At 54.4% G+C, this 6,933-nt stretch overlaps 1 protein-coding gene across 1 annotated transcript in view; it reads left to right on the forward strand.

Moving 5' to 3' along the window:
* The window catches only part of SDC1 (syndecan 1), a 25,314-nt gene that overhangs the window by 1,055 nt on the left and 17,326 nt on the right, over positions 1-6,933 (forward strand). The window lies entirely within an intron of this gene.

A 6,933-nucleotide genomic window follows, 5' to 3' on the forward strand; every position in this document is an offset into this window, starting at 1 on the left:
CGGGGAGGATTCCCAACACCAACCTGGCGAGAGGGGCTGGTACCCCGGAGAGCGGGACCCGGCCCGCTGAGTGCCACCTGAGGGCCCCAGGAAAGTGGCGCTCCCGCCCCCGGTCACCGCCCGCCGGCCCGCCTTCTGCAACGGGGGCGCTTTGTTCTCGGCCCCTGCAACCTTTTCCTGGGAACCGCCCTGCGACGCCGGCCCCGAACACGGCCTGGGACCTGGGCCGCCGCCAGGTGTCAGCGCTGGCCGCGGGGAGCCCACGCTCCCAGCCACCCCCGGGCTGGCGTTCCCGGGTCCTCCCTGCTGGCCGGGTCGCCCATCCCCCGGGATGGGGAGGGGAGGTGCGGAGCGAGGGGCTCTTCCCCTTCCGGAAGTGGCGGTCTCTCGCCACATCTGGTCAGCTCCACTTCCCTCGTTCTGGCACAGGGAAGCACGTGGGCAGGGAAGACGCTGTGGCCGGGGGATGGGCATCGGGGTCCACGACTTCTAATGTGGAATCTGGGCAGTCTCTCCGCAGATCTGGCTCTGTTTCCCTTTACATTGATAAGCACGACCTGCCGGCGAGCGGACTTTGACCCCGGGTAGAACTGCTCTCTGGGCTTTCTAAGGCTGTGCATCTATCCATCTATCTGTTGGAAGCCCACAGCGCTGGCGTTCTCCCGCAGAGCGACTGGTGGGTCTAGACTGCGAAGTATGGAGAACCGGGGGTATTTCCCAGGGAGCCTTGACGGCGCAGTGGTTACATCTTGGGCTGCTAACCACAAGGTCAGCAATTCGAAACCACCAGCTGAAAGATAGGGCTTTCTCCTCTGGCAAGCAGTTACAGCCTCGGAAACTCACCAGGGGCAGGTCTACCCTGTCCGCTAGGGTCGCTGTGATGTGAGTTTAGCTCCGACTTGATGGCAGTGAGTTTTCGTGTGGCATTTGGTCTCATAAAGCAGGCTCTGGTGTGAGACTGACCTGTAAGAAATCTTCCCAGCCGACTGTTGTGCCTGAAGCAGGGTGAGCCCAGGAGAGGGTCCTTGGTGCATCCTGAGCCCTCAGGCAATGGAGTATGGGAGGTAGTCTAGGGGAGCGATGGGGAGGAGAAGAGGCAGATTACCCAATGAGCAAGGGAAGCACAGAGTTACCAGTGCTTACCCACTAATTTGTAGTGAACAATTTCACGTGGGTTTCACCACATCAAAGATGTGAAACTGTTCTCTCCAGATTAGTTGGGTAACACTGGAAGATAAGTGTTCCCATTGCTTTTGTAGGTGCTTGGCGCCCGGCAGGAATTGTTAAGTTTGACAAGAGTTTTTGACTCAGTCGGAAGGTAGTGTGGGTCTGGGAAAGAGAAGCAGCATCTTTGATGGGGTGGTGGAGAGAGTTAACCATAGATCAATAAATAAGCACAAGGAAGCCCATGCTTACCTCTGAAACGAGGGCGGAGAAACGGGTTCTGAGTTGGGGCTCCAGTGCAGAGATGGGGTTCTGGTCTCAAGTGGTGACCGCAGCTTGTCTCTGTGGGTCTGCCATGCCGGTTGCACTCTGAACCACTGGGGAGGGTGTGCAGCTGTGTGGCTTTCCTCCCCGGCCCACCTGGCGTTACCTGGATGTCCCGCTCTCTCCAGTAGAAGTGAGGGCCTGCTGAGATGGGGTACCCTACCTATTTCCAGCCAGAACTGGGAGGGGACAGGGATGGCAATTCTTTGACCTTCCTCAGTGAGGGCTAAGGTCCCAGAAGGGCCAGTTCACCTTCAGGAGGCACGCAGGACTTAGGATTCCCTTTGGAGCTTCCTGGAAGTCCTGTTGACAGTGGCCAAAGGGCATGCCTGCCAACAGACATTCAAACCCACCAGCCCCTCCAAGGGACTCTGAAGGACATGGCAGCATGCGTGTATAAAGCATTCACAGCTTTTTACAGTCCCATTCAGCCTTACTCCAGGGTCGCCTGAAGCTGGGATCACCGCCTGAAGCTGGGATCACCGGATCACCGGGACCGCCAATGTGGGTTTGTTTAGTTTGGGGTGGAGCTTCCGGTATGTTGGGCCTGGGTAGATGCTGCCTTATGAGGCATTGTTTCTCACCTAGGAACCTGTGCAGACAGGGAACCTGGTGGGCCTGGGGGCAGGGCTCTCTCCAGCAGGGAGGAGGGGGGAGGGAGCGCTGTGTGGGTGAGGAGGCTGGCTGGCCTGAGCTTGGAAGCTCAGAGCTTCGGGCTCAGGCTCTGGCTTGGAGCGGAGCTTTTGCTTTTCCTCTATAAAGTTTGCTTTGTTTTCCCCTTCCCAGCCCTGCCCTCTCCCTCCCAAGCAGGGTGTTCAGTTTGGTTCAAAGTAGGGGCATAAAGTCCCTTCCCAGACCCCTTCCTAAAGGGAATGAGCAGTTGGGGTTTGCTTGAATGGGTGAGATGACCGCCGACAGCTGAGGCCCAGGCCTCTTGGAGGGGTTACCCTGGCCCCCGTGGGAAGCAGGTCACAAACCCCCTGGGGACCAGGGTGGCAGGGTGTGACTTTTGGGCGTCTGACTTTGAAAGGACAAGGGGAGGCTTCTGGGCAGGAGGTTGCACAAAACCACTCCCAAAGGATTAGAACAGGTTTGTCTGAAAAGTTTCTCTCTCTCTCTCTCTGGTGCGTGTTTGTGTGTGTGTGTGTCCTGTGGGCTTTTGTTTCTGCCATGTAAGAAAAAATGGCTTTCCTCCCCCCTTAACCCCCCCCCCTCAGGGTTAATTTGCTGTTCTCTCTCCCTTGAAAGGCATAAAATCTCTTTTTGCCTTAATTATGGGGACTAGTAGAGACATTTCTCCACGGCCTGGCAGGGTGGGTGTGGGGAAGCGCCCGCTGCCTGGGCCTGGGCTCGGTTCACCCTGGGAGAGGTGATGTCACTCACTTCTGGCCTCAGCTCCGCAGGGAGGGAGGGAGGGCGGAGCCCGCTTAAGCCCCTACCTGTCGCTCTTGGTGGTGGTGGTGGCTCCAGCGTAACCTCATTCACTCAGGTGGGCGGGGAGAGGGGTAAGACAGGCACAGGGGCTGGAAAGAATTTGTGACAAAGCTGACTGATGTGCTTATAGAACACTCTCAGGAAGCAGAGTTTTGGATCCTGAGACCCTCCGGAAGGAGGTTCACTTGGTACCCAAGTGCCCCCACCTCCCTTTTTAAAAATGAGTTAAGAATCCATAGAACTCTCAGAAGCACTCATGCTTTGGGCAAGGCTCTTCCTGAAGTATTTCTTCCCCTTGATCAGCAAGCAAACAGACTAGCAGGGTTTCTTCTGCGGGTCAGAGCCCTCCTTGTGGCTGTGCAGGGTGGGTTTTAGGGTTGTCGCCTGGGCGTATTGAGCCCTCGGGAACACTTTGGCGCCCCCCCCCCCCATTGCTTTATTTTACAATTCTGGTCCCTTCTCTCTTCCTGACAACAACACAGAGGGATTTGTGTGTGCTCTACTGTTACATGCAGCTTTCCGGTCAGTCCTGCTTCCCCTCTTTCCTCCAGCAGTCCTGACAAACCGAGCCGAGTCGACTTATTTCTAAGATAAAGGTGTTGGGCTCTGAGAGGTGGGGGGCAGGGGATAGGGAGTGTGGGTCCTGTCCCTTGTGGCTCTCAGTGCGAGAGAGTGGCAGGACAGAGAGTGACCTGAGGTGTCCCTGTGCCCTTCCAGACTTATCGTAACCAAGTGACCGACAAGGTGAAACACCTGCTGGGGGTGGGGGGTGGGGGGCCCCCCCGGCTCGCTCTATAAACACATGTGATTCATGCCTTGGGAGAAGGGCCTGAGGATGAGATGTGAGTCCCTCTGTCTGACTGATGCCGGAAGTGACTGATCCCAGGACCCTGTTAGGCCAATGTCTATAAATCACACACACACCAAAAAGTACTGTATTGCTGTTAGGATTCCAGTTCATACACTCATGTGTTTATTCCAAACAAAACATGTTTAGACATGTCTCTGTGATCAGTGGATGGCTGTAACCAGTTCTCTCAGTCATATACTTGTCTTCGTCTCATTAGGGTGTCTTAAAAAAAAAAGCCCAATTAAATTATTGACGTCTGAGGAGATCTGTTGACAGATCAGTCAGACTCAGGACAGAGCAGTCAGCTGAGAAGATTGTGGTGACTGTTTGGGGCCCCCAATGGGTACGCCTGAGAGCTTTTCTTGAACGGAGCGGCACCCTCACGGGGGTGTATGAGGAAGACATTTCAAGCAAAATGAAAACCCCCGTTTGTGGGGAAAGGCCAGGAAAGTCGCACTGAGGACTTTTCATCACACCAGCTCACCTGCCCGCTCTGCCCGGTGGCAAGCACTGTCCTACAAGAATTTCGTTGGGAAACCCTGCTCCATTTGCTGTACAGGCTTGATCTTGCCCCTTCCGATGGCTTTTTGTCCTCCAAACTAGAAGAACATGAAAAGGTACATACAATTTGGGTCCCTCTGGGATGCCCAAACTGCCGATTCGATGTGATGTCAATTGGAGCGTGCACGACTCCTTTGGGAAAGGGTGAGAGAAATGGAAACACACCTTCTTCAGAAGTTATGGATAGAGCTGGAGGCTACGTCAAGAAACAGTAGCTTCACAAAATAACAATTTATAAATTATCAAGGGCACATGGGGGAGGGGGGAGCGGGGAGGGAGGGGAGAAATGAGGACCTGGTGCCGGGGGCTTGAGTGGAGAGGAAATGTTTTGAGAATGATGAGGGCAATGAATGTACAAATGCGCTTTACACAATTGATGTATGTGTGGATTGTGATGAGAGTTGTATGAGCCCCTAATAAAATGATTAAAAAAGAAAAAAGAAACAGTAGCTTCACATTTTGATATTTTTGTTTCATATGTTGCTATGATTTTGTAGCAATACATTTTGACTCACCCTCTCATAAAATGAGGCATCCTGGTAGCGTAGGAGTTACAGATTGGGCCTCGTTCAGCAAGGACTACAGTTGGAAACTACCAGCCACTCCGGACGAGAAAGACGGGACTTTCTACTCCCATGCAGCGCATTACAGGGGCAGTTCTACCCTGTCCTATAGGGTTGCTATGAGCCAGCATTGACTCGGCAGTGGGTTTGGCTTTTTGCTTGTACAATATGTTCCCATACAATTTGGCATGCCCAAGAGAGCTGTGGATTAAGCAGTGCCCCAGGACCGAGTCCCCACACTGCCACTAATCTTGGGTGAATCACTTACGTACTTCCAATCTTGATGTCCTCATCTGTAAAGCGGACATAATGCTACCTGTTCTCCCTGTCCCTATTCTGTCACTCACCGGTGTAGTCATTTCATAATGCAAGCATGAAAGTGCTTGGTAATGAACGTGCCAGTGGAAAGTTAACTGTCCAGATAATCGGGATTGCTCTTGTTGGAGCACTGGGAGCCCTAATAGCGCAGTGAGCCCAGTGGTGGGCTGCTAACCAAAAGGTTGGTAGTTCAAACCCACCAGCTGCTCTGTAGGAAAGAGACTGGGCAGTCTGCTTCTGTAGAGACTTACAGGCTTAGAGACCCCATGGAGCAGTTCCGTGGGTTTGGTTATTTTGGTTTTTATTATGTGCCTATTGCCGAGTGTTAGAGGAGCCCTGGTCGTGTAGTGGATGTGCGTTGGGCCGTGACTTGCAAGGTCAGCAGTTGGAAACCACCAGCCGCTCCACTCTGAGTCTTTTCTCTATCTCAGAGAGCCATAGATGTGAGTGTTGGGGTAGACTGGGCTGAGCAATACTTTCAGGCAAACCGGAAGCACCAGGCAACCTCCTGGGCTTGTGTTGGCCGTGTCGTGGCCGCTTAGGGACAGGCAAGGGTTCCTCACACGAATTCTCGGTCAACAACAGCTGGGGGACCCAAGGGAGCACCGGGGAAGTATGTGTACCTGCAGCTGGTATCCATCGCCTCCTGGACTTGGCACAGGGGTTCAGTGCAGGCGGCCCCCATGTGTGCGTGTGGATCTTGGGCAGCCAGATGACCCCATCATTCCTTTGTAGACTTAGTGTAGGTTCTTTTTGAAGCCTGAGAGGTGGGGTAAGCAGAACCCAGGAGTCCTGGGTCCTACGCTGGATGCCACCTCTTGGTCCCTCTGCTCCCAATATCCGGTCCAGCCAGGAGAGCAGCCGCAGGAGGAAATTGACTGTTCGGTGACTTTAGGTTTAGGAACTCTCCTGGTTTAGTTGTAGAAGAGGGCTCGATTTATAGAACAAACTCTCCTCGGCTGAAAGCCCCCTTTCGGGCCTGCCTAAGTATGTCTAGAGAATAGGAACAGAACTGGAGGAGTCTGGTAAGTGTGCCAGGATCCTGTGTCCTGGAGCAGAGTCAGCCTGCTGTCATTTCCCTCCCAGCTGTTCCGGGAGAGCTGGGGTTTGGGATGGGAGGGTGCCTTCTGGAGCTTCTCTCTGAGAAGCCAGGGGCCAGGGGAGAGCAGCACGTGTATGTCCCGAAATGAGGTGTGTTTGGGCTAGGGGCTTTGGAGTTGGGGCAAGACCCTGGGCTCTGGGTCACTTCCACACCTGTGCCACTTCAGGTTGCGGGTGGACGTGGGAAGTCCTGTCCACAACGTTCCCCGCCAGAAGGGCTAGCTTTACTTGCAACGTCACTGCTTTGGCCTGCCTTTAGACAGCTTCCATTTGGGTGGGGGGAGAGTACCAGAAGGCTCTGGGTCCCCAGGCTGGAGACAGGCAGGCACACTGGGTCGGCACCCCTGTGATCAATGCTTTGGGAGCCCCACCTCGGGGAGCAGGGCAGTCTAAGCTTCCAGGAAATGTCTTTGCTGCCTGGTATGTTGGGAAGCTGCCCTGAGACCATCTGTGTGCAGAGGTAAGATTTCAGGGGGAGGGAAAGAGCGCCAGGGTCTTGATTGAGACCATTGAGTCAGGAGAGGGGCGGGGTGGTGGCTGAACCTACTTCTTGACCCAGTCCTTGGTCCAGTGACGGCTCCTGTTGGCTTATGGACTTGAGGCATCGACATGTGTCCC

Source organism: Echinops telfairi, unplaced genomic scaffold (genome assembly GCF_000313985.2).
Source record: "Echinops telfairi isolate 266 unplaced genomic scaffold, ASM31398v2 ScPeMD7_9;HRSCAF=40, whole genome shotgun sequence".
Taxonomy (NCBI): domain Eukaryota; kingdom Metazoa; phylum Chordata; class Mammalia; order Afrosoricida; family Tenrecidae; genus Echinops; species Echinops telfairi.